Below are 22,371 nucleotides of genomic sequence, written 5' to 3'. Positions count from 1 at the left end.
AAAAAAACTATAGCAGAGAATTTCTCATTTTAACAAATGTTGCCAGCATTGTTTTCATTTCTCTACATAAGATAAATTGATCACATAGGAAGTGTCACTTCATAGCTTCCCTGCTTAGTTCAATAGGTAAAAATACCTCAAATTACTTATACGATTGCAATGCAGAACATCTCAGTAGTGTCACATCCAACACAATCAACGAATCAATGAAAAAAAATGAAGAAACCATGTTCCTCAAAGGTTTATTACTAATCCTTCAACCACGGTTTCCCAGGCACTAAGTGGGACGTTATGGTCAGTGCCACGCAAAGCACAGACCAGCAGCAGCGCAGCAGCACTTGGGAGCTTGGTAAAAATGCAAACTACCAGGCCTCACCACAGACCAACCGAATCAGAATCTCTAGGAGTGGGGTCCTGAAATTTGTATTTTAACAAGCTCTCCTGGCCCTTCTGGTGCTCACTAAAGACTAAGAAGCAATGCACTAAGCTTCTAGAATTGGACTGAACACACCCCTCTTTCTTAACTCGCATGCACTTCCAAATAGTCACAACCATACTGGCAATGACGCTGGTGTGGGTAAGGATACTAAATGTAACGTTAGAGAAATAACCTCAGGTAATCTCGGGATATCATCTGTGAAACAAGAGGGATTGTTTTAATGTCTAAACATCTAATTCATTGTGTAATTTCAGCCTAACAGGTAAAAGATCCAACTGCCTGAACAAGTGAATAGAACAGAACCTCATCATTCTATGAAATTCATATCTGAATTAGAAAGAAATCTTCTCCCAAAACAAAGCCTTCCCTGACCATCCAAACTAAAAACTAGTGCTTCTCAACTGGGGGCGTTTCTGCCCCTCCCCTCCAGGGACATTTGAGACTACCTAAAGACATTTCTGACTGTCACAACTGAGGAGGGTCCTAGGGCATCTAAAGGGTAGAGGCCAGGGGCGCCTGGGTGGCTCAGTCGGTTGAGCGTCTGGCTTCAGCTCAGGTCATGATCTCACAGTTTGTGGGTTCGAGCCCCGCATCAGGCTCTGTGACGAGAGCTTACAGCCTGAAGCCTGCTTCGAATTCTGTGTCTCCCGCTCTCTCTGCTCCTCCCCCGCTCATGCTCTGTCTCTCTCTCTCCTTCAAAAATAAATAAAAACAGTAAAAAAAATTTTTTTAAGGGTAGAGGCCCCAGGTACTGCTCAACACCTCACAATGTTCAGGACAGCCCTCTTTCCCAACAAAGAGTTACCCAGTCCAAACTGTCAATACTGCTGAGGCTGAGAAACCCTGATCTAAATAAGGTTCCCCAGTCTTCTTCTAGCCTAGCACATTTTTCTACTTCCTTCATTACACTTATCACTCCTTAAATGGCCTGTTCATCTCTGTGCACATGTGATTATCCCCAATGTCCACTCAAAGTTCCAGGAGGACAGGGGCTTTGTCATCACTGCAACCACAGTGCCTACAACAGGAGTGGCAAGTGGCAGAACTCAACAGACTTTTGATGAATTAAGAATGAAAATATAAAAAGCAGGAAATTATCACCAGATGAAAGAATGGTATAGACTAGATTTCACCAAAGACATAAAACCTGTGAAAAACACTAGTGACTGGTGACTGACTATAACCAGGGCTCAGGAGGCTCACTGAGACATCCTCTCCAAAGATCTCAAACAAAAATTCCAAGAAAGGGATGTGAGTCTAAATATAGAAGAAAAAACCTAGAGCATAGTGTGTCTAACAAAGATGGGTCAAAGTCTGAAGACATTAAAAGAAAAAAAAAGTTTGCTTTTCAATGCAGGTTTCAAATGAGTTTGCCAATGATTATCATTAAAAGATGCTTTGGCAGAGCACCTGAGTGGCTCAGTCAGTTAAGCCTCTGACTCTTGATTTCAGATCAGGTCATGATCTCACAGTTCACAAGATCAAGCCTCGAGTTGGGCTCCACCCTGACAGCACAAAGCCTGCTTGGGATCCTCTCTCCCTCTCTGTCCCTCTCTCGCTCGCTCTCTCTCTCACACACACACACACACACACACACAAATGCACATGCGCGCGCACACTTACGTTCTCTAAAAATAAATAAATAAACTTTAAAAAAAAAGATGCTTGAGTGGTGCCTGAGTGGATCAATCAGTTAAGCATCCAGCTCATGTTTTTGGCTCAGGTCTTGATCTCAGGGTTGTGAGATCGAGCCCCACATTGGGCTCCGTGCTGGGCATGGAGCTGGCTTAAGATTCTCTCTCTTTCTCTCTTGTCCCTCCTCTGCTCTTGTGCACATGGTCTCACTCTCTCAAAAATAACAAACAAAATAAAGAAGTGAAATCTCTTATCTTAAATAAATTAAAAAATTAAAACATGAGAGAGAAAAACATCAATTCTAAGAAGTAACCAAAATCACAAAATGCCTGTGGATAAAACTAATAAGACAGATTTAAGATCTAAAGTAAATTTTAAAAGCATTTTCAAAAACCCAAAAGACAGAGGCACCTGAGTGGCTCAGCTGGTTAAGCATCCGACTTCAGCTCAGCATGGAACTCTGTGCTGACAGCTCGGAGCCTGGAGCCTGCTTTGGATTCTGTCTCGCTCTCTCTCTGCCCCTCCCCTGCTCGCCCTTGGCGCGCGCGCTCTCTCTCTCTCTCTCAAAAGTAAATAAACATTAAAAATTTTTTGAAAACACATGAAAGACCTAAACAAATAAACAAACCCTGCTCTTGACCAGAAAGACACAAGATTATAAACATGTCAGCTGTAAATTAGTCAAAAAATTACAACGTAATCACAAAATCATGATTTTTTTTTGACAATCTCATCTTAACAATCAAATGGAAGAAAAAAGGCAAAGGATGTGAATAGCCATTATTCCAAAGAAGATATATTCATGACCAACAAGTTCATGAAAATATGCTCAACACCATTAGCCATCAAAAAAATGTAAATCAAACCACAGTGAGGTTCCCTTCACACTCACTAGAAAGGCTGTAACAAAGCAAAACACAAACCAGAAAATAACAAATATTGGCAAGGATGTGGAGAAATTGGAACTTTCATAAATTACTGGTAGATATGTAAAATGGGTCAGCCACTGTGGAAAAGTTTGGAAGGTCCTCGAAAAGTTAAACATAGAATGAGCATATGACCCAGCAACTCCAATTCTAGGTATATACCCAAAAGAGTTGAAAATAATTATCCAAACAAATACTTATACACATAGGGTCATAGCAGCACTATTCACAATAGCCAAAAGGTGGAAACAACCCAAAAGTCCATCAATGGATAAATAAATAAATTGTGGCATATACATCAAATGGAATACTTTTTTGGCCATAAATAATGAGGTTTTTTTGAAAAATTAGCCCATGCTACCACATGGATGAAGGTGAAAAACATTATGCTAAGTGAAAGCAGCCAGACACAAGACCATATATGATTCCATGTATATGAAATATCCAGAATAGGTAAATGCACAGGGACATACAGAGATTGATGGTTGCCAGAGGATAGGGAGAGGGAAGAACAGCCAGCAACACTTAGCAGGTACAGGGCTTTCTTCTGGAATTAGATAGAGGTGGTGGTAGGACAACACTGTGGATGTACTAAATGCCACTGAGTTGTTCCCTTTAAGGTGACTGATTTTATGACGTGAATTTCACAGCAGCAAAAAAACTTTTAAGTATCAAATATAAGAGGAAAATGCACAGAATGATGGGAAATGTTTGCAAAGAAAGAGTAACGAGAAAAGATCTGTTCTGGGGCACCTGGGTGACTCAGTCAGTTAAGCATCCGGCTCTTGATTTCCGCACAGGTCATGATCTCATGGTTCATGAGATCAAGCCCGGCATCAAGCCTGCCCTAATAGAGCAGAGCCTGCTTGGGATTCTCTCTCTCCCTCTCTCTCTCTGCTCCTCCCCAACTCACAGGCTCTTTCAAAATAAATAAACATTTAAAAAAAAGAAAAGAAAGTCTTCTTAATTGAGACAAAAAACACAGAAACCAGAGGAAAAGACTCAAATTTTAAAAATTAAAAACTTCTGTATACCAAAAGAAACCATAATGACCAAACAGACTGAGAAAAAATATCTGCAATATGTAAGAATTCAAAGATTAATATACAGAAAATGTCAAGACCTACAAGTCGATATGAAAGAAGTAAACCAATTAACACAAAGTTAGGGGCACCTGGGCAGCTCAGTCAGTTGGGCGTCCGACTTCGCCTCAAGTCATGATCTCGTGGTCTGTGAGTTCGAGCCCCACGTCGGGCTCTGTGCTGACAGCTCAGAGCCTGGAGCCTGCTCCGGATTCTGTGTCTCCCCCTCTCTATGCCCCTCCCTGCTCATGCTCTGTCTCTCTCTCTCTCTCTCTCAAAAAATAAACGTTAAAAAAAAAATTAAAAAATAAAAAGTTAAGTTAAAAAAAAAAAGAACAGGCCAAAGATAGGAACAATCACAAAAAGAAATATTCAGATTTAATTGGTCTTTGGCCTAGGCATGGGCATTAAATCTCCCCAGGTGATTCTTACGTGCAGTCAGGATAAAAAACCCCAAAAAGATACCTATCTGAAAAACGGGGAGTGTCCAGGCTGCCCAAGGTAAAGTATAAGGGGGAAAGACAGCAAAAATGAGCCATCTTCAAGGACTTCTACCCAGTCACTGAGGTACGGCCCTGAGAAATGGGTTCTGGAGTGCCTGGAGATGGAACACCCCAAAGGAAACCGGGTTATTTTTATCCAGTCAGAAAGCATTATCTTTTTTTTTCTAAAAGGCAGAAACATATGAATCCTATTCTTTATGAGACTAGTGAGGAAAATTATTAAGAAATAAAATTACGGGGTGCCTGGGTGGCTCAGTCGGTAAGCATCTGACTTTGGCTCAGATCATGCTCACAGTTCGTGAGTTCGAGTCCCACATTGGGTGAGTTCAAGCCGTGCTTCAGGTGAATTTGTGCCCCCTTTGGGTGAGCTCGAGGCCTGCTTAGGGTGAATCCCACTTCTCTCTCTCTCTCTCTCCCTCAGCCCCTCCTAGGATTCTCTCTCCGCCCCTCACTCACTTACATCCATTCTCTCAAAAGAAAGAAAGAAAGAAAGAAAGAAAGAAAGGAAGGAAGGAAGGAAGGAAGGAAGGAAGAAAGAAAGAAAGAAAGAAAGAAAGAAAGAAAGAAAGAAAGAAAGAAAATAAATTATGCTAAGTACAAGCAGCCCAGGATTAATTATTTGCAAAATGTGACCAAAGCAGACACCCATGTTCTAGGGAGAAGCAAATCACTAAAAAATATCTGCATTATGATTCCATTCTACAAACTTCAAAAACATGCAAAATTAAGTAACAGTTTAAGGATACAAATGATGTGACCCAAGTATAAAGAAAATATAAAACATAGGTTACTTCTGAAAAAGAAAAGGAGAGGTGGCTTTACAAACAAGAATGTAGATCTTTAATGGCAACGGCAATTTTTTCCTACACTGGGTGGTTGGTTACATGGGTATTCACCGTCCTATTACTCTGTACACCTTACACATGTTTTGCATATGCTATTTTATAACTTCTCAGTATTTAATAAAAGACTATAATTTTTTAAAAAATGAACAATGTGGGAATAAACAGGCACAGCATACAGCCAGTGATCTTGTGACAGATGGTAGCTACACTTGGTGGTGAGCGTAGCATAACATATAAAGAAATTGAATCACTATGTTGTACACTTGAAACTAATGTCAAATTGTGTCAACTACACTCAAATTTAAAAAGTAAAACAAAGAAGACTAGATTCAATGTTTGCCACTGAAAATCTGCTGGGTTCTGTTGTCCTAAGTAGACACCTGTTAGGAGTTAGCAAAATCCTTGATTTTCCTCTTCTTCTGAAGTTGCATTAACAAGGAGATTTATGGGGGTAGGGAGGGTTTACAGTAAAGAATGTACTACAACAATTTATTACAGCATGTAATACAGCAATAATGCACTCTTTGATCAAACTCACTGAGAATCACTAGCAATCACTTCAGGAACTCCAGCACAGAGGGCGCTTGCCAGAACTCAAGAGTAAAAAGGTTTGCAAAGAAAATTAAAAGCAATGCAGGAAGAATGATGTAATTTGAAAGGTAAGATTATTTTTCCATTAATTAGTTTTGAATTGATTGAAATTCAATGAAACCCTGGTTGAAACTTCAGCTCTCGATTGAGATACTGAACAAAGATCAGAGTGAGCCCAGCTGAGCACTTGCAGTGTCAGAGTCAACGCTGCACGTAGTGGGCAGTTGTGAGTTCAAGGGCAGTACCGCGTGTACTCTTCCCTCCCAGCCAGAAGTGAAAAAGTCCAAGAGAATCAGGCTTGGGCTCTGCCCACAACACTATCATCTGAGCATTCCTTGCATTAGAACAGTACAAGATTACACAATGACCCTTAAGTTGAAGCAGGATTCTGGCTGCCTGAGGAAGTGGGATATTCTTTACGTATGGTAAGATGACTGCTGAGACAATCAATAGATGAATTAGCATAAAGTATGCTGACTTGTTTGGAAGGAATTTTATGAACACAGGATTTGAGACTTCTTATACAATAAGCAATGCAATCACAAGTAGTAATAAAGTATAATTAATGGTACTATAATAAAATGTTATTAATCAATCAATACCTGTGAATTATGTGCAAGACTATACTATGTAATGAAAAAAATTTTTAAAGACACCATCCCTTTGTCAGAAGCATGCAGCAGTTGAAGAGACAGGGATATTAGAAAGTGGTGTTAAAAAAAAAAAAAAGAAAAGAAAAAGAAAGTGGTGTTAAAGCCAGACATCAAAAATACTCCACAAATTCAGGCCAACCTCCCTAGTCATCTGCTTTCCATATTCCTACCCAATTCAGCTAAGCGCATGCCCCAATCTCCCAACCCCACACACTGAAGTACACTCTTCTCTCCTCCTCAAATGCTTCACCCTCATTAGAACAACCTCCAAAATCTTACCTGTCCTGAAAGTTTCATCCCAAATGCTTCCTGCATCCTTAGAAGTCTTTCTGACCTACATACTCTCTTAAGATCTTGCATAATTCTTCTCTATTATGATTCCTTCCCTACTCTTTTTAGTTCTGTATTTATCTTATCCCTCCTATTGAGGCAGGAGTAACAGAAAGAGCAGAAGTTGTGAAAAACCTAGATTTAAATCTGAACGTTAACTATCTAACCCTGACCAAACCAAACTACTTTTCTTTTTTTTTAACGTTTTTATTAGGTTTACTTATTTGAGAGAGAGAGAGAGAGAGAGAGAGAGAGAGAGAGAGAGAGAGAAAGTGTACACACATGCATATGGGGACAGGACAGAGAGAGAGGGAGAGGGAGGATTCCAAGTAGGCTCCAGGCAGCCAGGAGCCAGGTGAAGCCAGATGAGCAGCTAGAACTCACGAACCGTGAGACCATGACCTGAGCTGAAATGAAGAGTCAGTCAGACACTTAACAACTGAGCCGCCCAGGTGACCCCCAACCATCTAACTTTCTTAAGCCTGTTTCCAAACATACAAAATTAAAAAATTATTAAATGTCTTGCCTTACTTCTTTAATAAATAGGATATGTGAAAGAGAGAAAGAGAGACAGACAAAGATAAACAATGTAGAAATGTATGGAAATAACAAAAAAGGACAGGAAAGTAGTAGTTATTAGAACTGTATTCTATATGTTCAAAAAGAAGAAAGACTGAATGGGTTAAGAGACACTGAAGATATAAAAAAGATCCAAATCAAACATCTAGAGTTAAAAACTATGATGCCTGAAACGAAAAATACACTGGATGGGATTAATAGCAGATTAGACACTGCTAAAGAAAAAATTAATAAACCTGAAGATATAGCAATAGGAACTATCTAAAATGAAAAACAAAGAAAAAGAGTAAATTAAGACAGCATCAGTGAGTTAGGGGACAACTTTAAGCAATCAAATATATGTGTAAGTGAAATCTGCAAAACGGGGAGGGAAGGTGGAGAAAGAAAAAATATCTGAAGAAATAAGAGCCAAAAGTTTTCCAAATTTGATAAAACTATAAAACCATAAATCCAAGAAGTTCAATGACACAATCACACACACACAAAAAAGAAAGAAAACTATGGTAAGAGATGCATCATAGTTAAATTGCTTAAAAGCAGTTTAAAGGAAAAATTGTAAAGGCAGCTGAGAAAAAGACACATTAAGTACAGAGAAACAGAGGGGTGCCAGGGTGGCTCAGTCAGTTGAGTTCAGCTCAGGTCATGATCTTGTGGGTTCAAGAGGGGAGTCCTGTGTCCAGCTCTGTGCTGACAGCTCAGAGCCTGGAGCCTGCTTCAGATTCTGTGTGTCTCTCTCTGTGCCCCTCCCCTGCTTGCGCTGTCTCTCAAAAATAAACATTAAAAAAATTTTTAAAGGGGTGCCTGGGTGGCTCAGTCAGTTAAGCGGCCAACTTCGGCTCAGGTCATGATCTCGCGGTCTGTGAGTTCGAGCCCCACGTCGGGCTCTGTGCTGACAGCTCGGAGCCTAGAGCCTGTTTCAGATTCTGTGTCTCCCTCTCTCTGACCCTCCCCTGTTCATGCTCTATCTCTCCCTGTCTCAAAAATAAATAAAACATTTAAAAAAAATTTTTTTAATAAAAAAATTTTAAATAAATTTAAATTAAGAAAAAAATTTTTAAATAAAGTACAGAGAAACAGAGATAAGGATATCAGATCTCTTGTCAGAAACAAGCAAGGTAGAAGATACTGAGTCAAAATCCTTACAACACCAATAGGAAAAAGCTGTCAATCTAGAATTCTTTATGTAGCAATTATATCTTTGAGAACCAAAGGCAAAACACAAACTTCTTCAAACGTGTGAAAGCTAAAAGAATCATCACCACCAAGTCTGCATTACCAGAAACATCACAGGACGTCCTTAAGGCAGAAAGAAAAGAATAGATGCAAACTATTTCAGGAAATTAAAGGAAAAAGAATGCTTCCCAATTCATCCCAAGGTGCCAGCATTACTCTGATACCAAAACAAATTCAAAGATATTACAGGAAAAAACATCTAAACCAATATCTTTCATAACCATAGATGCAAAGTTTTTTTAACAAAATTTCAGGAAATCAATTCCAACAATATAAAAAAAAACAATAATACATCAGGACTAAGTAGAGTTTATTTCAAGAATGCAATGTTAGTTCTGATATTTGAAAATCAATATCATTCACCATATTAAACTAAAAATGAAAAACCATATGATCATCTCAGTAGACTCAGAAAAAGCATTTGCCAAAATCCAACCTCATTTCTGAAAAAGAAAAAACAAAAAAACAAAAAAACCTCTCAGCAAAACTTCTAGGAATGGAAGGAAACTTCCTCACTGACAAAGAGCATGTATAAAAAGTCTACAGCGGGCACCTGGGTGGCTCAGTTGGTTGAGCATCTGACTTTGGCTCAGGTCATGATCTCATGGCTCCACATCGGCCTCACTGATGTCAGCACAGAACCCGTTTTGGATCTTCTGTTCCCCTCTCTCTCTCTCTCTGCCCCTTCCCCACTTGCACTCTATCAAAAATAAATAAATATTTAAAAAAAAATTTATTTTTTTATTTTTTTTTTCAACGTTTATTTATTTTTGGGACAGAGAGAGACAGAGCATGAACAGGGGAGGGGCAGAGAGAGAGGGAGACACAGAATCGGAAACAGGCTCCAGGCTCCGAGCCATCAGCCCAGAGCCCGACGCGGGGCTCGAACTCACAGACCGTGAGATCGTGACCTGGCTGAAGTCGGACGCTTAACCGACTGCGCCACCCAGGCGCCCCAAAAAATTTTTAATAAATAAATAAATAAATAAATAAATAAATAAACATTAAAAAAAAAGTCTACAGCTATTATCATACTTAATGGTGTAAGACTAAGCACTTTCTTCCTAAGATCTGAACAAGACAAATATGTCTGCTCTCACCACTTCTATTTAACACTGTACTGGGAATTACAGCCAATGCAGTAAGAAAAATAAAATCAACAAAAGATTAGAAAAGAAGAAGTAAAATTGTATTCACAGATGACATAATCTTTATGTAAAAAATCCCATGGAATCTACAAAAAAAGCCTGAGGAATAAGTGGGCATAGCCTAGTTGACAGAAGATCAACGTACAAAAATCAAGCATATTTGTATAAGGAGCAACAGTCAAAAATACAAATTCGAAAAACCATCATTTCAACAGCATCCAAAAATATGAAATATGCTATGTCGTACACCTGAAACTAATGTAACATTTTGTCAAGTATACTTCAATTTAAGAAAATAATTAGAAAATATATACGAGGGGCGCCTGGGTGGCTCAGTCAGTTGAGCGTCCAACTTCAGCTCCGTGAATCTGAGCCCCACATCAGGCTCTGTGCTGACATCTCAGAGCCTGGAGCCTGCTTCAGACTCTGTGTCTCTGTCTCTCTCTACCCCTCTCCTGTTTACATTCTCTCTTTCTCTCTCTCAAAAATAAATAAATGTTTAAAAAACAGTTGTTTTAAGAAAATACATATGAAATATGTAGGGATAACATGACAAAAGATGTACATGATTTGCCCAGTGAAAACTACAATTTTCTCAGAGAAATTAAATAAAACCTAAATAAATGGAGACTACAGCAGGTCCACGGGTTGGAAGACACAACATCATTAAGAGGTAGTTCTCCTCAAACAAATCTATAAATACAATACAATCTCAAATTCTCAGGCAGACTCTGGAAAAGTTGACAAAGCTGATTCTAAAATTAATATAGAAATGAAAAAAACCTTTAAGAGCCAAAATCTGGAAAAAGAGCAGCAACGCTTACTTCAAGTCCTATTATAAAACTATAGTAATCTAAACAATGTAGTATTGGCATCAAGACAAATAGATCAATGGAACAGAAAAGGGAGTCCAGAAATAGAACAACACGTATATAAGTAGATTTCCAACCTATGCAGAAGGCAATTTAGTGAATAGTCTTTTCAACAAATGATTCTAGAACAACTGGATTCTATATGTAAAAAAATGAACATTAATGGCTAAAACAAACAACTCAAGAAACAACAGATGTTGGCAAAGATGTGGAAAAAGGGGAACACTTCTGTACTGCTGGTGAGAATGCAAACTGGTGCAGCCACTCTGGAAAACAGTACGGAGGTTCCTCAAAAAATTAAAAATAGAACTACTACATGACCCAGCAATTGCAATACTAGGTATTTATCCAAAGGATATAAAAATGCTGATTCAAAGGGGGCACATTGACCCCAATGATTATAGCAGCACTATCAACAATAGCCAAATTATGGAAAGCGACCAAATGTCCATCTACAGATGAATGGACAAAGATGTGGTGTGTGTGTGTGTGTGCGCGCGCGTGCGTGTATAAAATGGAACATTACTTGGGGATCAAAAAGAATGAAATTTTGCCATTTGCAACAATGTGGATGGAACTAGAGTGTATTATGCTAACTGAAAAAAGTCAGAGAAAGATCATATAATTTCACTTATATAGAATTTAAGAAACACAACAGATGAACATAGGGGAAGGGAAGGAAAAAGAAGATAAAAACAGAAGGAGGCAAACCGTAAGAGCCTCTTTTTTTTTAATTTATTTTTAATGTTTGTTTATTTTTGAGAGACAGAGCATGAGCAGGGAAGGGGCAGAGAGAGCAGGAGACACAGAATCCAAAACAAGCTCCAGGCTCCAAGCTGTCAGCACAAGAGCCCGATGTGGGGCTAAACTCACAAACCACAAGATCATGACCTGACCCAAAGTCGGATGCTTAACCAACTGAGCCACCCCGGCACCCCCATAAGAGATTCTTAAATACAGAGAGCAAACTGAGAATTGCTGGAGAGAAGGCAGATGGGGGGATGGGCCAAATGGGCGATGGGCATTAAAGACGGTACTTGTTGGGATGAGCACTGGGTATTATACAGAAGTGATGAATCACTAAGTTCTACCCCTGCAACCAATACTACACTGTACTTTAACTAACTTGAATTTAAATTTCAAAAAAAAGATTATAAAAAAAAGAACTTTAATCCATACTTTGTACTACACATAAATATAACTCAAGGGACACCTGGGTGGCTCAGACGGTTAAGTGTCTGACTTCGGCTCAGGTCATGGTCTCACGGTTCATGAGTTCGAGCCCCCATCAGGCTCTGCTCTGATGGCTCAGGGCCTGGAGCCTGCTTAGGATTCTCTGTCTTCCTCTCTCTCTGCCCCTCCCCCACTTGCACATGCAATACGTACAATCTCTCTCTCTCTCTCTCTCTCTCTCAAAAATAAATAAAACACAAAAAAATGTTTTAAAAACTCAAAGTGGATCATAGTCTAAGTCTATAACCTAACAAAAACTCCTAGAACATAGGAGAATATTTCAGTGATATTAAATAGGAAAAGATTTCTTAGGTAAAGTAACAAAAACAGCAACAAAAGAAAAAAATTGTAATTTGGACTTCATCAAAATTAAGAACTTTTGCTCTTCAAAAGACACCATTAAGAGAATAAAAAGAGATAAGGAAAAATATTTGCAAATTTGAAAAAGTACTTACATCCAGAATATATTTAAAAAAACTTCTAAAATTCAGTAATAAAAAAACACAGAACCCAATTAACAACGGACAAAAGATTTAAACAGACACTTCACCAGGGGTGCCTAGGTGACTCAATCAGTTAAGCACGGTTCATGGGTTCAAGCCCCATGTCAGGCTCTCCACCCTCAGCACAGAACTTACCTCAGATCCTCTGTCTCGCTCTTTCTCTGCCCCTCCCTTGCTCACTCATACACATGCCCACTCTGTCTCTCAAAAATAAACATTAAAGACAAAACAAAACATGGGGCTCCTGGGTGACTCAGTGGGGTAAGCATCTGATTCTTGATCTTGGCTAGGGATATGATCTCGTGGTTTGTGAGTTCAAGCCCCGCATCAGGCTCTGTGCTGAGAGAGTGGAGCCTGCTTGGGATTCTCTCTCTCTTTCTCTGCTCCCCACCCCCCACCCAAAATAAATAAACTTCAAAAAAAATAAAAACAGACACTTTACCAAAGAAGCTATGTGAATAGCAAATAAATTCATGAAAAGATATTCAGCATCACCAGTCATTAGAGAAATACAAATCCAGACCACAATGAAATACCACTACACATCTATTAGAATGTCTGAAGTTGAAAAGACTGGCATATGAAGTGTTAACAAGAATGTGGAGGGAGTGAACTTTTTTTTTTAAGTTTATTTGTTTTATTTTTAAGTTTGTTTATTTTGAGAGAGTGCGCAAAAGTCAGGGAGTGGCAGACGGGTCGGGGGAAGAGGGAGACAGTGAGACAGACAGAGAATCATAAGCAGGATCCATGGCCAGCACCAAGCCCACCGCAGGGCTCAACCCCACAGACAGTGAGATCATGACCTGAGCCAAAATCAAGAGCCAGATGCTTAACCGACTGAACCACCCAGGCGCCCCAAGGGAGTGGACCTCTTATACACTGCTGGTAGGAATACAAAATAGTACTTGGAAGTTTTGACAGTTTCTTTCAAAGTTAAGCATACAAAAAGAACAACAAAAGTATATGTTCACACAAAGACTTGTACACAAATGTTCATAGCAGCCTTCTTTGTTACCAATTAAAAACTGGAAAGAACCAATATGTCCATCAATAAATGAATGTATTAGTAATCTGTGATACATCCATACAAAGGAATATTACTAGGCATGAAAGAGGAATCAATTATTGATATACTAAAAAACAGGAGTGAATCTCAAAATAATTATGCTGAGTGAAAAAAGCATAACTACATGCTGTATGGTTCCATTTACATACAACTCTAGGAAATCCTAGGAAATGAAAATTAATATATAATGACAGAAATATCAGTGGTTATCTGGGATGGGGACCAAGAAGGAAAACTTTGGGCGTGACAGATTTATTCACTACCTTGTTTGTGATGATGAGTACATACATATGTCAAAACTTAACAAACTGGGAGCACCTGGCTGGCTCAGTCAGTGAAGTGTGCAACTCTTGACCTCAGAGTTGTGAGTTCGAGCCCCACAATGGGTACAGAGATTACTTAATAAGCTTTAAAAAAATTTTTTTAACTCAAACTGTATACTTTAAATATGTACAGCTTGTAATATGACAACTATTCCTCAGTAAATCAGTTTTTAAAAAATATAGTCTTAACTAGTAATCAACAATCCTTTAAATAAAAATCGGGCCCTAATTCATTCATGTAAAATTATTCCCTGTTAATAATGTGCATTTTAGTCATAAAATTCATGGCTCATCCTTATTTCTGAACTATTAAGAAACACTGATTTAAACTAGCAAAATTCAGTAAATCATAAAGAAAACAAATGTCTTATTGGAGCAAAAGAGCTCTGAACAACTCAAATATTTTTTCATTTAAAAAAACTTAAAGGGGGAGCCTGGGTGGCTCAGTTGGTTAAGCATCTGACTCTTGGTTTCAGCTCAGGTCATGATCTCAGTGGGTCTCTTTCAGCTCAGGTCATGATCTCTTGTGGGTTCGAGTCCCACATTGGGCTCTGTGCTGGCAGTGTGGAGCTTGCTTGGGATTCTCTCCCTCTCTCTCTCTCTCTCTCTCTCTCTCTCTCTCTCTGCCCCTCCCCTGCTCTCTCTCTGTCTCTCTCAAATTAAATAAAAACTTAAAAAAAAATAAATGATAATAAAATAAACCTAAAAGAACTAAAAAGAATAATAAGCCATGCAAACTGCTGCTTTTATTTTAAGTAGGATTAAACAAAAATAACAATGTGCTATTATCTCTTCCTTGGTATCGTAACTGCTGCTGTGGTTTCATATTCAATCCTTTAAAATGGATTAAAGCTGACCATGGCAAAGAAAAAGAAGCAACTATTTTCCACGTGGAGAAATGCTCTCTAAATGAGGAGAAGTTAAAGAGAAATGTCTGGGGCTTCTCTCTGGACCCCTCAGCACGGAGGCAATCACTACCAACCTCTCTTCCTCATCCAAGTCTAATGGGAGAAACAATCCAATTTCATTAAAAGAAATCTGCCCAGGAACCTCAAGAGCAGAGTTCCTCAATTAGCATCGCATGACGTTCTGCCTCCTCGAGGTTTGGTCACCTAAGCTCTCCGGTCTACCAGATGACAATACTTTCCTTCATTTAAAAGGTTTTTAAGGGGCGCCTGGGTGGCGCAGTCGGTTAAGCGTCCGGCTTCAGCCAGGTCACGATCTCGCGGTCCGTGAGTTCAAGCCCCGCGTCGGGCTCTGGGCTGATGGCTCAGAGCCTGGAGCCTGTTTCCGATTCTGTGTCTCCCTCTCTCTCTGCCCCTCCCCCGTTCATGCTCTGTCTCTCTCTGTCCCAAAAATAAATAAACGTTGAAAAAAAAAAAAAAAAAAGGTTTTTAAGACCTCCTGCTGTATCAGCCTACTTCATTACTCGCCCTCTTCTTTATAGTCCCTGCACTATTTATGTTGATATTCTCATGCCCACCGTTGATGCCGATATCGGAACACGGTTTACAGAAGTAGCATGATGCAGTGTCATGGAAGGAATGTGGGCTTTGGAATCAGACACGGGTCCATACTTCGGTTCTAACACATACTGCCCTACGACTTAAGTATACTCCCTGAGCCTCAATTTTCTTATCAGTCCAAGAATCAAATCATCTTTCTCATTGGACAAAACTTGGTATCAATGACATAATGCATGTGAATTATTTGACACACAGGAGGAGAGGTGGCTCCATAAATGATAAGCCCCTTCCTCTTCTTTACTTTCTAACTAGAAGGCATTTTTCTGAGGCAGGTACCTCTATCAGTCCTTATCAGTCCCAGGTGATTTCATGAGTGACATTTTCCCTGTACTCTGTGCCACATTAAAGTCCTTCCCTGCCAGTATGAACACTGTCTCTTGTCTGCCAACGCTGGTGCATCCCAGAGGCAGCTGTATTAGGATGTAAGAAAAGAATCAAAAGTAGTTGGATGGTACACCCATGTTCAGAGCAGGATTATTCACAACAGCTAAACCGTGGAAGCAACCCAAGTGTCCACACCAGATGGATGGATAGGCAAAATGTGGTATAGGAGGAAACTCTGAGGCACCTGGGTGGCTCAGCCGGTTAAGCGTCCCACTTTGGCTCAGGTCACAATCCCACAGTTCGTGGGTTCAAGTCCCATGTCGGGCTCTGTGCTGACAGCTCAGGGCCTGGAGCCTGCTTTGGATTGTCTCCCTCTCTCTCTGCCCCTCCCCCGCTTGTACTTTATCTTTCTCTCTCTCAAAAATAAATATTTAAAAAATATTTTAAATTAAATTAAATTTAAAAAATTAAAAGGAGGAAATTCTGATATATGCTACAATATGGATGAACCTTAAGAATATTATGCTAGGGGTGCCTGGGTGGCTTGGTCAGTTAAATGTCTGACTTTGGCTCAGGTCATGATCTTGTGGTTTGATTTCGAGCTCCGCATCGGGTTGTGTGTTAACAGCTCGAAGCCTGAAGCCTGCTTCAGATTCTGTGTCTCCCTCTCTCTGCCCCTACCCCACTCATGCTCTGTCTCTCTCTCAAAAATAAATAAACATTTAAACAAACAAACAAACAAACAAATAAATATTATGCCAAATGAAATAAGCCAGTCACAAAAAAATACTGTATGATTCCACTTCTGAGGTACTCAGAGTGCCCAAAATCATAGAGACAGAGGTAGAACAGTAGTTGCCAGAGGCTGGGGAGAGGAAAGAATAAGTTGTTGTTTAATGAGCATAGAGTTTCAGTTTTATGAGACAAAAAATAGTTATGGAGATGGATGGTGGTGATGTTTCCACATTATGAATGTATTTAATACCACTGAACAGAACACTTAAAAATGGTTAAGATGGTAAATTTTACCACCATAGGAAAAAAAATAGAAAACTAAGTTTCTTTGGACTAATAGTTGACTAAACCCAACCACTTCCAGTCTCAACATGAGAGTTAATCTCATAACTGCAACTCTGGGACATCAAGTTCTTGCTATGGTTCCAAAAAATGCTATCTGAAAAGTTCTCGTCAAATCCTTCTATCTCCCTTGATGTGACACAAAGGAGCAGCTCTGTGGGGAATAAGCTTAGGAATAATTCCCTGAGCCTGCACTGATGGGTCAACAAGGCAAAAAGAATTACAAAGCCATAGGATGCTCACACCCAAGTGTGGGTAAACAAGATTGGGTAAATAAGTATAGACAGGGCAGAGGCCCCAAGATGGGGGGCGGGGGGCAAAGGTATATGAGATTAGGTATTCAGGGCGAAAAGGCCCCCCAATTTAGTACTATAGCAGAAAGCTGCTTTCACAGGAAGGAAGAACCAAATTAGGTAAACAGGTAAATAGGGTGATAGACCACTGAGGGGTGAACTACCCAGAGCAGAGCTGATTAGCAAAAGAAAGGTGGCTTTTGACCCTGAGGTTGCATCCTCTGTCTGTCTTATCCCCTAGGCTGGCTAAGATAAACAGACACAGCACCTCAGGTCTACCCTTAACATCCATCTGCCCGGCACCAGGATTTTGGTTTATATAGACCCAAACCCCTAACACCATATATCTTCAAAACCCCTTTTCCCTCATGCCCATGAGTTAATGTTCACAGATTCATTATCTCTTTGTGCACGCCCATCACATTTGTAAGCCTTCTGATCTTAACAAATATGGAGCAAGGACCCTTATTTGGGGCTCTTGTCTTCTCCCAGACATTAGCCATCTCTCCCATTTTAATCCTGCGTCCACTCTCTTGCTGGACCAGAGAGAACTTTAGACCCAGAGTCTGTGACACAGCTCCACCACTACCTTCCATCTAATAAAGACAACAAGAATCTGGCTGTCTCCCTGATGTCACAGTAATGGCATGGACAGGTGGACCTCAGAGGGATCTACAGAACCATTCCAGGCCCACAGTCTGATTTGTGCATGTGCTCAGTAATATTTGAACGAAAATGAACTTTACTTTCCACAGCAACTCCCCATTTAAAGCAAAAAAAAAACAAAAAAAAAAAACAACAAAAAAACAACTTTCAAAAGGTTCAATGGTCATTCTAAAAGCTGGCTTCTAGGGGCACCTGGGTGGCTCAGTCAGTTAAGCGTCCAACTTCGGCTAGGGTCATGATCTTGCTTGTGAGTTTGAGCCCCGCATCAGCACTGTGCTGACAGCTCAGAGCCTGGGGTCTGCTTCAGATTCTGTGTCTCCCCCTCTCTCTGCCCCTCCCATGCTCATGCTCTATATCTGTCTTTCAATAATAAATATTAAAAAATTTAAAAAAAATAAAAAATAAAAACAAACTGGATTCTATAAGGCTACTTATACAACACTACAGGAATACAAAGTCTGAGATAAAATGGGAAAACTGCAAATAAAAGTTTGCAAATCTTCCCCGTCTAAGAAAATGCTCTGTTATGTTTTTTTGTACTTAAAATATGGAACCATCTCAAAATTGTTTCCAGTCCAATACCCAAAATCAACTGACCTGAAGGCATTCTGAGATAAGCACTACAAAATGTGGTACAAATATGATTCTTTCAAAAAGCATTTAGAGCAATAAAACTCAAATCTACTAGGAGCTGGGCGGGGGGGGGGGGGGGGGGGGGGGCAGGTGCTGGAGGAAGAAACAGGAAGATGTTCATTGGGTACAGTTTTAGTTTTCCAAGATAAAAAAGTCCCAGTGATCTGTTACACAACAGTGTAAATACAGTTAACATCACTGAACTGTATACTTAAAAATAGTTAAGAGGGTAAGTTTTATATTATGTGTTTTTATTGCACATAAAAAGAAACAGGTCTCAGAAGTTAGTGCCCTAGCAGTCATACTGATGCAAAAATATTTCAAATCAACTAACTTCTAAAATTTTTTTTTTCAACATTTATTTATTTTTGGGACAGAGAGAGACAGAGCATGAATGGGGGAGGGGCAGAGAGAGAGGGAGACACAGAATCAGAAACAGGCTCCAGGCTCTGAGCCATCAGCCCAGAGCCTGACGCGGGGCTCGAACTCACGGACCGCGAGATCGTGACCTGGCTGAAGTCGGACGCTTAACCGACTGCGCCACCCAGGCGCCCCCAAATCAACTAACTTCTAGTGTCCAATACTAATCCCTAAAATTCCTTTTCTCTCAATTAAGAAAAAAAAAAAAGTGGACACATCTCGCTGGTAGGACATGGAAGCTTCTCCAACTACAGTAACACTGAGGGAGCACGTTGGGGAAATGAGGAAGAAGACGATACAAATAGGAAGCAAAGGTAGAAATACAAAGCAGGCTATATAAACACAATGTAACAATGTCATCCCCACCTGCAATCCAGCGGAAGTCTGTAAGTAAAACAGTATAGAGGCTTCTCTTTACTCGAAAGATAAGAAAAACTCCTCAAACTGCTTACAAGGCCCTGTGGCCCACCTCTCCAGCTCCCTCCCACCAGATTCTTCCAACACTCTTCCTGTTCTCTACATAGAGCTGCACCCTAAATCCTCAGTCCTCCCCATGAACGCCTGTGCTGTCCTGTCCTGTCCTTTGCCTGTGCTGTTGGGTCTGACTCGAACACTCTTCCTTTCCTGTGCATCCTTCAGATCTTAGTTCAAATGTCGTTCCCGTGACTTCCCTAAATCAAAAAAAGAAAAGAAAAAAATCTGCAGTTTCACATCCGTGTGATTATTTGGTATCATCTGCTGAAGACAGGAGCCACGGATGTGTTCACTCTCCCCCATTTCCAACAAAAGCACAATGCACCAAATAGGCACTCAAGTACTTTTAAAAAAGTGAATAAATGGCCACTAAAACTATAAGAAAGCAATAAAACACTGTAAGAGGTCTCCTTAATGAATCTTTGAAGGACATCCAAAGCAACTGAGCCAAAAATCCCTATTCAACTCCTACGGGGGAAAAAAAAAAGTCAATTCAGATGCCTGTATCAATTTCTCCGGTCCTTCTATGTCCCTACGCAAATGCTGAGCATCAAAGGCTGATGGGTAAAACATACAAACACACACACACATACACTGCAGATAAAGCAAAACTACTCCTTGTTGAGTAACCTGTTTTTGGTATTTCTTGATACAATGCCTCCTACATAGGAAGCACTCTGGAAATAGCTGTCAAATATTAAAAGCAACATTTCACAAAACTCTTAAGTATATAGGAACTAGTAACTAACTTTACTGAAAACTGTGGTGTCTCACATAAAAGTAAGACCATCACAAAAGGAATGAATCTCTTCAGTGGCAAAGCCTCCTGATATTAACCATATTCATTTAGATCTCAAACAGAAAAAAACGCCAGACTGATTTTTACTAAGAGTGAAATAGAATCAAGTGACCATAGAGCTTTAAATAAGGACTACAAAATGTCACGCGCACACTTAACATACGAAACTGTTTAGGATGCCCTGTCCCCTCCAATACAAACACAAATTGTACCTATACTTTAGAGATATAATCCATAAACATGTTACAGAAAACTCCAGCCCATACTGCTCTCTCCTCTGATTCTGTATTTAAACAAATGCTATTTTGTAGTTTTTCCAATAACTTAATGTGTACGGTCTCTTATTTTGTATCCTTTCACGTACCTAGAACACTGGGCGTGCTGGTTGAACACTATACCGTGCTGATTAATGGATTTTGCTATCGAAATTCCTGCACTTTTATTCCCAAATGTCATTCCCAAAAATTGTTCGCATGCCTGCTTTAACTCTTTCATCATTAACGTTTGTTTATTTTTGAGAAAGAGAGAGGGGGGAGGGGCAGAGAGAGAGGGAGACACAGAATGTGAAGCAGGCTCCAGACTCTGAGCTGTCAGCACAGAGCCCGATGCCGGCCTGGAAGCCAACCATCCTGAGATCGAGACCTGAGCTAAAGTCACTCAACTGACTGAGCCACCTAGGCGCCCCTAACTCTATCATCATTAAATATAAAATTGTTACCTAACAATGTTCAAATAAGGTTTAGAGTTTTCTTAGTACCACACCTACAAACTCAATAAAGGGAGGTTTTCAGGATCACTGTGTCTTTTCAAATGCAAATCAGAGATATTAACAACACCTGCCCCTACTTTTTTCAACGCAGCAAAATTCACTTGAAATGTTTCCCAAAGGTAATCAGTCCCAGGGAGAGTTCCTTCCGTAGAAAATTGGAAGACACAAAATCTAAGCTACATAATACTAACCGCACATCAGTAAAAACAGGGAACCTAATCCCCGGGAAACGGTCAGTTGAAAATATTCAATTACAAGAGTCTCCACGATCAACAAAGCAGATAAAAGACATCGCTTTGGCAAGCGCAAAGCAGCAGGCAAACAGCAAGCATTCTAATTAAGCGGCTGCCATTCCCGGCTCCTCAAGGGTTCCATCCCTGCCAGTCCCAAACACCTGTATCTGGACCCATAAGAACGCGTCCACAGGTGACCCGAGCCTCGGGAAGCGTCCTCTCCACAGCAACAGGCTCTGCTTAATTCTGGTTTTCTTATCCGCGCCCCTAACGGGGCTACGAGAGAGGGCCGGCGGGACCCCGCGCGAGGAGCCGGGCCTGACAGGCCCTGTCGGCCGGGAGCGGGGGAGAGGGGGGCGTGAGGTGGGCAGGGGCGACGCCGGAGCCGGGGAGCGATGCCCGAGGCGGAGGGCGCTCGCCCAGGACCGGCGCCGCAGGTACCCCGCTAAGCGCTGCGGAGACGTGGCAGGTCAGACCCGGGGCCGGTCCAGGGAAAGGGTCGAGGCGGGGCGCGCGGAGCGGGGGCGGGGAGGCCTCACCGTCGCTCCCGGGAGGCTGGCGCCGCCGCGGTCCCGCAGTTGCTAAGGAGAATACTCTTCCGGGTCAGGGGCGCCGCTGTATAGAAAGCAACGGTGGCCGGACGGGGCCAAGAACGCCGCGTGCCTCGGGAGCGCGGCGGAGACGGTGGTCGGCCGTCGTTCCTCTGCGGTGGAGGTGGCAGGAGTTGGCGAAGGGCCAACGCGACTTCTGTGGCCTCGCCTCGCGGGGGCGATGAACTGTAGCCGGTGGCCCTAGCTGGGCGACCCCGGCCGCCGCGGCCCCCTGCTCGAGAGCCAGTCAGCTGCGGGAGCCCTCCCGCCCCTGCGCGGGAGCCCTTCCAGCCCGGGTTCGCGCCCTGCTTCCAGTCCGGGTTCGCGCCCTGCTTCTAGGCCCCCCGGATGTAGCCACGCCCGTCCTTTCCTGGCACAGGGCTTTACTCATTCTTTCGTTTACTAGATACTTGGTTGTTGGACACCTGCTCAAGGCTCGGGGCAGGGCTGACACTGGAGATGCAGGGATGGGCAATCCAGGCGGGGTCCCTGCCGCCAGAATGTGCAGACTGGTGGGAGCGCGGGCAGACAGATACGGCTTACCTGGGTGGGCTAAGTATGGGAAGCTGTGGGAGCCTACCCGGACTCGGGTAGGGAAAAGGTTAC

At 41.3% G+C, this 22,371-nt stretch overlaps 1 protein-coding gene across 8 annotated transcripts in view; it reads right to left on the bottom strand.

Moving 5' to 3' along the window:
• The window catches only part of LOC147578739 (DIS3-like exonuclease 2), a 179,507-nt gene extending 157,465 nt beyond the window's left edge, over positions 1-22,042 (bottom strand). For 4 of the 8 annotated variants that reach the window (XR_015255630.1, XM_086719930.1, XM_086719932.1 and 1 more), the window contains exon 1: positions 21,715-22,041. The gene's annotated coding sequence lies outside the window, so the exon portion shown is untranslated. Of the gene's footprint in view, positions 1-21,714 lie in introns of all 8 variants that reach the window. The other 4 variants (XR_015255629.1, XM_086719933.1, XR_015255628.1 and 1 more) reach the window with 3 other exon arrangements.
• Between the last annotated feature and the right edge of the window lie 329 nt (positions 22,043-22,371).

Source organism: Puma concolor, chromosome C1 (assembly GCF_028749965.1).
Source record: "Puma concolor isolate L17-30 chromosome C1, mPumCon1.1.hap2, whole genome shotgun sequence".
Taxonomy (NCBI): domain Eukaryota; kingdom Metazoa; phylum Chordata; class Mammalia; order Carnivora; family Felidae; genus Puma; species Puma concolor.
The sequence above is the reverse complement of the archived record's forward strand: the minus strand, read 5'-3'. Positions and strand labels throughout refer to the sequence as shown.